This window comes from Rousettus aegyptiacus, unplaced genomic scaffold (assembly GCF_014176215.1).
Source record: "Rousettus aegyptiacus isolate mRouAeg1 unplaced genomic scaffold, mRouAeg1.p scaffold_m13_p_11, whole genome shotgun sequence".
In the NCBI taxonomy this organism is placed as follows: domain Eukaryota; kingdom Metazoa; phylum Chordata; class Mammalia; order Chiroptera; family Pteropodidae; genus Rousettus; species Rousettus aegyptiacus.
The window spans coordinates 72,314,797-72,325,090 of record NW_023416286.1 but is presented as its reverse complement, the minus strand read 5'-3'; the positions used below and the strand labels follow the sequence as shown (position 1 = coordinate 72,325,090).

Genomic DNA, 10,294 nt, shown 5'->3' with positions numbered 1-10,294 from the left:
TGAATAATTTTTCAGGTAAGAGCTTTCATTTTTTGAACATCAGGTCCACACACTTTTAATTCCCCGCAACGAGGTTTCATGCCCACTTGTGAGAAGTTAACTTGCTCAAAGTCAAACTGCAAGTGAAGGAAGGGCACGAATTCAGACGTGGGCCCGTCAACGGCCACGGCCTCTGCTGTTCCTCACAGAGCTCCTGGAGTGGACATTTATCTTTTTTTTTTTTTTTTTCCATGTTTCTCAATGCCTCCAGGTTTTTATTCAAAATTAGCTATCCAAAGTGATTTGACCTTTATGGAATAAACTAATCTCGGTTTGTGCCGCAGGCTTCTTTTCTTCGGTGCCGGATTTCTTTTCTGCAGGTTTCTTAGCTGCTGGTTTCTTGGTAGCTACAGCCTTTTTCTCCCACCAAAGTCTTCTGCTTTGTAACTCCAACAGACTTCTTTCCTTTCTTTCCTCCCACAGGCTTCTTGCCTGGAACCCCCTTCTCATCTGATTTGGCTTCTAGTGCTGCTGCTCTATCCCCCTGGAGCGTCTAGTTCTTGGCCTGGCAAAAGATGGTGGTCTGGAGCCTGGTCTTTGCATATCTGTTTATTGCAACATGATTTGCTGTTTTTCCAGTGGATTCTTCTTTAGGACTCTGCAATGAGTCTTCTTGTGTGATGCTCGGAGGACTCTTTGGATCTCTGGCCTTTTCGAGATTCTGCTAAGGTCTGTATAGGAAGGTGGCAGTCACTCTTGAGGGACGCAACTCTATGCCAAGTGCCGTACACATCAACTAACTTGGGAGAGCACTTTCAGCCCAAATGCAGAAGCAGCCACATGCCCACCAGGAGCAGGTTTCAAAATGTCATGTTTGCTTACATTAAGCAGTGATTCCCGGGGTGCTCCTGAAAGCTTTGATGTTGCCATTGTCCTCATCATAGATGAGGCAAGGTGTCCTGCACTGGGTACACGGAGAGGTATAAGCCTTATGTTTCTTAAGAAGTAAAACTGCCTCCTTGATCTTCTTGTAGCTTTGAACCTTTTCTTCAGCCACCAAGGGACGTTCGGGAACTTCCTCAATACGATGACCTTTAGACATGACCAGTGCTGGTAAGGCCGAGGCAGCCAGGGCAGAGCAGATGGCCCATCGCTTCTGTGCTGTGTTCACTCTGCTGTGCCAACGGTGCCAGGTTTTAGTTGGTGCAAACATGCGGCTCCCACGGGACACACTGCCAGAAGCACCCTGGCCACAGTGATGAGTCCCACTGCCTCAGACTCAGGATTTGAGCCACAGCTCTGCCTATACTCTATGACTCAGCACTGGTTTGATGACCTGCTAATTCGTGGACAGCACAGGGCTGTCTATTGTTTTTGCGAAAGTTGGCGTGAACGAAGTTCACAATATCTGGTCGGATGGGAGCCTTGAACACAGCTGGCAAAGTGACATTTTTGCCAGATGATTCCCTCTTTTCAGAGTACACTTGTATCAGTGGATGAGCACAGGCCCTGGCGGGGAGAGGAGTCCACGCTCCCCTCAACCCGGTGGCTCCCATGAGAAAAGGGAGGCTTATCAGTCTCTTTTGTCCAGCCAAGCATCAGAATCCACTTTCTATGTTTGGAAAATGTTCACCCTTAGGATGCCTTGCCAGATACTCCCCTTTCTAGGCTCCTTGAAGATAAGACATGAGTCTAGGCTCTGTCATTCAGATCCACCTGCTCTGCAGACTGTGAATAAGTAACTAGTGACACCCAAAAGCAGTGCCACCTACATATTTGGACAACATATGGGGCTGGGGGTCTGGTCACCAAGAGTGCCAGAATGTGCTGTCATATCTGTGCCCAGCAGGAGCATCAAGATGTCTTTACTTGATAAGTCCCTTGGTTTGCTTTTAAGAAATGTCTCTCGCTATAAAATTCCTAAATTTGCCTCTCAAGCCCTCCCAAGAGAATGTGTAAGCTATCCTACATCTTTTAAATAATTTCCATTTCTGGTTTAATTAACCAGAGACAATTTCTTTTATTAGTATCCAAAAGCCCTGATTGCTACTGAAAGCTGTACCAGATGTTACGAGCAATAGACCTTAAGGAGGAAAAAAGGAGAGAAACTGAAATTTATCCTACCTGTCCTGGAAGCAGATAAGGGGAATAGGAAATCAAGCTGGTGTTAAGAAACTGGACCTCAGCAGCTATCAAAATCAGTGGAAAAAAACCAGCCGATCAAATCATTACCTGTTGTCCCCTTGAATGACAGTTCCACTGAAGGCTGGGTTTGTGAGACAAAGTGACTGCTGCAAAGGCCAGTTGAAGGGTATAAGGAATTCAAGGACGGTCTGGTAGAGCAATGGACAATTTACCAGCAGAAAATGACAAAGTCAAAGTCCTTGACTCTTGGCTCAAGGTACCAGCTGAAAACCAGTCACTTTCTAAGATGGTTCTGAAAGAATGTATAACTTCTTTCAGACACAGTGCTGAGATGATTGGAACCTGCACTCAAAGATTTATCCACCAAGTTGATTATATCAGTTTATAACCTTCCTAAGTCTCTTATGTGGAAATTCCAACTTTGACTAACATAGGATGCTAAGTAGAGGCCCCGACATATGAAAAAATAAATCCAGAATGGTGTGGGGGGAGGAGGGATTGCTTCATTTCTCACAGAGAGAATTGGGGGTTAGAATCGAGGGGATGGCGGCTGATGTGGGCATCCTGGACCTCTTATGGTGACAATTGTAAACATAGATTGAGGGAATAATGAAATAGTAATGCTTAACACCAAATGCAAAATATAATAAATAAAAAAAAACAATTTCAAATGACAGAAGGAATCACAAAGTCATCAGTAAGGGCTTAAAAGATCCAGGGGTGATAATTTTTTATCCGATCTCCATTTAGCTTGTTTATATGGCAGACAGAGGAGGCAGATGGGTGTTGGAGGAAAGAGAGTTTTGTGTTTCTATATCAGGATTTAAGCTAAGCATGCTCATTGTGGGTGATCAGTAAATACCACATTATACCTTTGAGTCCTCATCCTAATTAATACTGTGATTGCATTGACTATTTTGATATTAATTTTAAAGTGTTTAGCAGCTCAGCCGGACTCCATGGAGTGGTGCTAGAGAGTCAAGTACTATACAGTATTTGAATATTACCAGCCATAAGGTTGACTGATTGTCATACTGTTTGTTTTATGATGACCTCCCTTTCCACTCAGTTTTATCGTCATTAATTAGTGGGGTACCCTGCTGGATTTTGGTGTCTAAACTCAAATTAAAATCTGTTTGTTCAGGATGGTTTCATGGAAGCTTAATACAGCAAGAGAAGAGTGATTTATGCAGAGGTTTACATTTCAGCACATTTGTTTTCAGAATCAACCCAGTTTGATTATATAGAATGTGTTAGCTTTTGTCCTCGAGCTGGGTAACTTCAAACTTGATCCCAAGAATTAAAATACAAAGAGAAGATTTCTTCCTATTTAATGCAGCTGTTAATGACGTTAAGAAAAATGATGTCAGTTTATTCTTCTGCAAAATATGACTTGGTTATCCTCAATTATCTACAGTGATTTGCTTTTATTTTATTTTTCTTCTGTTATAAAATAAACATACTTATTACAAAGAACCTGGAAAATCTAATGAGTGGAAAATAAATGTATTAATTTTCCATTAATGCATGACAAATTACCATAGGCTTAGTTACTTAAAAACCATTTGTTTATTATCCGATAGTTTCAATGGGTCAGGAGTGTGGGCACAGCTTAGCTGGGTCCTCTGCTCAGAAGCTGCCCTCACGATGTTGGTTGGGTCTCTGGTCTCATCTGAGGCTCCGGTCTGATTCCAACCTCAAGTGGTTGTTGGCAGAATTCATTTCCTGCAGTCAAAGAACTCATGGTAGCTTGCTTCTTCACAGGAAGGGAGGCTCTCCTTTCAGGCAAGGTCTAGGCCTTCTTTCAAAAGGCTAACTTGATTAAGCCAGACCGACCCAGGATCATCTCCCTTTTGATTAACTCAAAGTCATCTGTTAAGAATTTTGATTAACATTGTAAAATACCTTCACTTTTGCTACATAATGTAACTTAATTACAGGTATGGTGTGTCATCATATTCACAGGTCTGGTTAACACACGGGTCATTGTAGAAGTCTTCCAACCACAGGAAAAACGCTCCAATCATCTCTAATAATAATAACCTTGAAATTTTAATGTAATTCTTTCTTATGTTTTTTTTTCCTCCTGTGTAGAGGGTTCTTAACATAGTTGGTATTAAATTTTGAGTAATATTTTTTTCTTTTTATTATTGAAAATTTTAAACATACATGAAGGTAGAGAGAAGACTAACCTCGCATGAACTCCATCATCCAGCTTTGACAATAATCACTGTTCTGCAATGTATAGCATTTAAAGTTTACTCCTTTATTATTATCATTATATCAGAGCAATTTCTCCAACTTATTGAAAGTCTTCAAAACATCATACATTCATCTTTTCATGGAATTAGCATATTTACTGAGCATTTGAGTATATTAGAGTACAACAGTGAATGAGAGATAAGGCCCTGCCTTCAAAGAGCTTATTGTCAAAAAATGTCTTGTCAGTAAAAAGGCAATTTTGCCTCACGATATCGCTTATATGTGGGATATAAATCTAAAAGCAACAAATGATCAGGACAAATAAGCAGAGACTCATGGACATGGACAATAGACTAGAGTGGTTACTAGAGAGTAGGGGAGAAGGGGGAAGGGGGAGGAGGCAGGTACATGGGATAAAAAGGGTCAAATATGTGGTGACAGAAAGAAATCTAACTATGGGAGGCGAACACACACACACACCCACACACACACATATATATATGCATATATATACATATATATATATATATATATACACACACACACACTGTTAAAATGTGCACCTAAAACTTGCTGGATTTCATTAACCAATGTCACCATTAAATAAATAAATAAATAGATAGATCATTTAAAAAGGCGATTTCAGTGCAATGTTATGTGTGTTACTTGGGGTATGAACTGAGAGTGCTATGGAAGGAATAAATACCAAACCCAGTTTGGGGAGTCGTGGGAGGTTTCCCTCAGGAGGTGTTAGCTAAACTGAGATCTTGCTAGCCTTTCAGCTCACTCCCTCTAGTGTCAACTCTGGCACCTACAATTGATTATTATTCCAGTTCTTTTATGACAGTTTACACGCCTCTTTCCTTATATCTTCTTTCACTAGGTTTGGCTTCCATGGCCCATCATTATGTATTCATTATAGAACTGAGAAAAAAATTAGATAAAAATAATAGAATATAGAACAAAAATGATAAGGAAAATGTGGTACAATTAATAGAAATTGTTTTGACATTAAGAAGTAAGTTGTAGAAGTCATATTACATCAAAATTATATTCTTTCATTAAGAAGAAAAGATAAATCTCAAACAGAGGCCACGAATTAACTCTTACAATATTTAATAATCTAATTAATGAAGAACAAACTAGATGAACACATGGAGATGATATTTAAATTTCTTACTGACATAGAGTTGATAGTGCTGACTGCAATGAAGATATAAGGTGACTGAAGATTCATGTTACCCTGAACCTTACAGCTTTTATGCAAAAAAAAAAAAAAAAACCTTAACTGAGGTTTTCATGAACTTTAGGGAAACTAGGTTTTCCTAAAAATTGACATGACACTACCAACGATGAGATGTAAAAAGTAAAGTTTCCTAAACTATCAGAAAATTAAAAAAAAAAAATTTTTATTACCTACACTAGAAAAAAAGACTATTATTGTCTTTTTATATTCTCTCAAGGCAGGGATATTACAAATTTATTGTCATATATAAAAGGTGATCAGAATATGCAGCAAAAATGTAAAAAAATTATATAGGTTATAGATATATTAAAGAGGAGTCAGGCAATTGATTACTAAAAGTGTTGTGTTATTTTTCTGGATTTTTGTGATGTTTGCAGTATTCATCGGATGTTTGGGATTTTAAAATTATAGTTTTGTTTTGTTTTTCTGCAAGTATAGTCACTTCTGTATCTATATTGTGCTTTTGTATTTTTTTCTTAAAAAGGGCTCCTGGGTTCTAGTCTGCATTCTCTCCACATGGCAGCTATAAAGGAATCTGAAAAAATGACTTTCAACTTTTCTCGCTTTGGCAGTTTAGCGGGTTAGGAAGTTATTTTAGCCAAGAAGGAAGTAGGAGTGGCTGTTAAGTATCAATCCACCACACCCACTAAAATCTGGGCTGTCGAATTGCTTCTAAAAGAATGATATGGGAAAGTTCTAGTTTCATAGAACTGTACCCTGTAGTTGGAAATAGTTCCTTCAAAACCTCTGCAGAAGGAAAGTTTTTGTATAAATTGTAGTAGAATCAAACTCCTTTGGCATTGTTTTATTAATCACGAGGTTGATCACTCTCTTATCTCTAGGATTTTGTTCATTTTCTTACTTTTCAGAAAATACCATCCCAAATGTTTGATAACAAGTATTGTTTTACTTTTTGAAGTAACTAGTCATCTCTTTGCCGTGAGTCTACTAGGTTCTTAATATATTCTTCCTAGGGAATTTATATATGTATTTTTTATTGAGGTAAAATACATATAACATAAACTTACCATTTTAACCCTTTTTTAGGGTATAGTTCTGTGATATTAAGTATATTCACATTGTTGTGCATATGTTTTAAAGATATTAACTCTTTATCGAATTTGTTGCAAATATTTTCTCAAATTTGTCATTTAATTTTTCAATATAGTGATTTTCTATGAATATTTGCAGCACTTTTTTTTTAATGATTTCATTTTTAAATTCAAATCTTTTAACTACTGTGAATATTTTACCTGTGGTTTGTTCAAGGTTCTATTTGTTTATATATAAGTATAAAATAATATATATAAATATAAAATATATAAAAATATTTTTAAGCAAAGATGATTTTTATAGCTTTATAACATATTGAAATATCATATACCATTAATCTTTGTTTTCAAAATTTTCTTTGATCTGCTTAGTCATCCTGATATAATATCAAAACTTCTAAGAGTTATCTGTTGGTCCCCTTATGTGATATAAAAATTGTACATGCTAACACTCCCTTATAATTTTATAAATCTTCATTTATCCATACAACTATTTAGACTGTTTTCTTTTGCATTTAGAAATGATAAGCAAATAGTAAGAGGGTATATATGTTCTGACAAAAAGTAAAAGAGATATTTTATCTTGCAGTTTTTCAGCACAGGTCTTTGGGAGGCCCAAAGATGACTGGATAAACTGTCCACGTAAGGCCCTCACCAGGGATTTCATGGAAATCCGAGAAAAGGAGCTGAGGTACAGCTGAGAACTGAATGCCTTTTCTTGTTCTCTCTCTCTCTCTCTCCCTCTCTCTCTCTCTGTCTTTCTCATGCCTGTTTCTCTTTGCATGTGTACTGTCATTTATTATTTTCTCTATGTCTGTACACTAAGCTGCCTTTATGTGAAATCAAATTTGACAGCAAAGTTACATGGCCTGGGTTTTAATCTTGTTCCCTCACTTTCTCGCTGTGTGACAAAACTTTTAAATCCTTTGTGCCTCAGTGTTCTCATCAGTAAAATGGTGGGAGGAGGGGAGTTCTTAATAACAGTAATTACTTTGCAGGGTAAATACATTAAGAAAATGAAACACATAGTAAATACCATATAAATGGTGGCTCTTATTATTTATACATCTGATTTCCATTTCCTCATAATTTCAGTTGCCTGTGGGCTGTCATGGTTATCCCAATACTTTCTACAAGCTAGCTCTGACTCTGCTGCTAACTCGGTCCCATATTCTCAAGATAGGAATCTCTCTGGCTCAGTTCATCTTTTTAAGCTGAGCCATTGGTATCAGTTCCTGGCAGGCCAGTGAATTGGCTGCCTTTTATGCAAGTGCCATGCTCTGGTCCAATCACATGTACGGGGGTTTGAGGGGAATCTCACGTACGCAGTGTGGCTGCTGTCTCTCACCATGTATGGTCGGTTGGTTTCCCGGTTTCCAACAGAAGAGAAGATGGGCCACAGACACCATAAACCATATATTGGCCTTAGACATATGAAAAAATGCTCAAAGTCACTAATCATCAAAGAAATGCCACAATGAGATATCATCTCACACCTGTCGGAATGGCTACCATCGATAAATCAAAGAACAGCAAGTGTTAGTGAGGATGTGGAGAAAAGGGAACCCTCCCTCACATACTGTTGGTGGGATCGCAAATTGGTACAGCCATTATGGAACATAGTCTGAAGTTTCCTCAGAAAATTAAAAATGGATCTTACCTTTTGACCCAGCAGTTGCACCTCTGGGTATTTATCCAAGGAAAACCAAAACAATAGTTCATAAAGATCTATGTACTTCTATATTCACGGCAGCAGTATTTACAATAGCCAAGATAGGAAGCAGCCTAAATGCCCATCAACAGGTAACTGGATAAAGAAATTATGGTTCTTAAATACAATAGAATATTACTCAGCCAAAAAAAATGAAATTTTATCATTTGCAACAACATGGATGGACCTAGAGGTTATTATGCTGAGCAAAATAAGTCAGAGAAAGATAAATACCATATGATTTTGCTAATATGTGGAATCTAAGGAGCAAAAAAAATAAACTATTCAAAAAAAGACCCACAAATATAAAGGACTATCTGGTGACAGCCAGAGGGAAGGGGAATTGGGGGACTTGGAGAAAAGAGTAAAGCATTACAGAGGTACAAATTAGTAGTTGATAGATGATCACGGGGATGGGGAGCACAGCATTGGGAATGCAGTCAGCAGTAGTTAATGACTAGGCGTACAATCAGAGAGAAGATGGAGTAATCAGGGGGATCATTTCATAAACTATATAAATGTCTAACCAATGTATTGTGTACTTGAAACTAGTAAAAAACAAAACAAAACAAAATAAAAAACATATATATTGGCCAAAGATTTATGTTGATGGAAATATTGATTGGATTTTTAGTGAGTTTTATAAATTGAATCATGATTTTCACTGACTTTATAACTTCAAAGATATAATTCATGGACTTTTTACTATTACCTACATAGACCCTTTAAATCTGGTAAAGACATGATATCACAGTGTTATGAAAAACAACACAAATTTTGGATGTAGGGGTCTGGATGAATTCTGATTCCCACCCTCAACCATGGGTTGGTTAAGCCTGAACAAAGCATAATATCTCTCTGAGCATCAACTTTCTTCATCATGGACAAAAATCCTTCTTACAGAATGCAAGATATCAGTTATTATTACAGGTATACTACGTTATAAGGAGTAAGTAGCTTCTTTGGATAGTGACTTTACTGAAAAACTCAGCATCAGAACTCAGAAACATGAAGTATGGCGTGATCACAATAGATTTAAAAAATCTTGTTAATATCTGTGTTTGCCAGGATCAAGACTAGCAGCACAGAGGGGAAAAAAAAAAGTCAATGATAGAGTGAAGATCACAGTGAAGTGCAAGTGACACTGAAGAACAGCGACTCGGTCCTAAGCTGGAAATAATAAAATTCCAGCAGTTTCCTTAGATCAAGGGCTTGGGCTTCATAAAAGAAAAAAAGGGACCATTTTGAAATTTTGAATATTTTGGGCTCAGGTATAGTAGGGCTCATTCTTACTAATCTAATTTTTAAAATTATAAAATTAACTTAATTTCTACTGTTTGGATTGTATATTAATAGCTCAGGCTGAGTTACACATAGGATTCTGATGGAAGACCAGCTGTACTAACTGGTTGAGTGTCTGAAAAATGTGATTCAAAGGGTACAGACAGCTCCCTTTCCAAACCACTCTTCCTAAAAGACTGCTCAGTTCTGTGTTACCGAGTCTGCTTGAGAAGATACATTTTAGCTAGGCTAGGAGTTATGTTTTATGGAAGATGTGCTTCTCTGATAAATAATGCCAGTGACATTTATTTCACAGATATTCCTGAGCGAATGGGGTGTATTTGTAGAATAGACCCACTCGCTCTGAACCAGGCTGCCTGCTTTTGGATTCCAGCCTTATAATTTACCAGCTCTCTGACTTACTCTCATCTTTTAAATGGCGGTAGGGGTAACTTGTGGTCATGTACTTCATAGGGGTGAATGAACTAATACATTTATAAAGACTGTATAAATTATCAACTCTTATTTTGTTAATGAGAAGAAAAATGTGGAGAATGGAATCATTTCTTAGTGAACTGTGTGTGTGTGTGTGTGTGTGTGCATGTGTGTGTGTGTGTGTGTGTGTGTGTGCGTGTGTGTGTGCATGTGTGTGTGTGTGTGTGTGTGTGTGTGTGTGCG

General features: G+C 37.7%; 1 pseudogene; it reads right to left on the bottom strand.

Moving 5' to 3' along the window:
• Nucleotides 1–264: 264 nt before the first annotated feature.
• Nucleotides 265–1,654, bottom strand: LOC107513069 (annotated as a pseudogene).
• Between the last annotated feature and the right edge of the window lie 8,640 nt (nucleotides 1,655–10,294).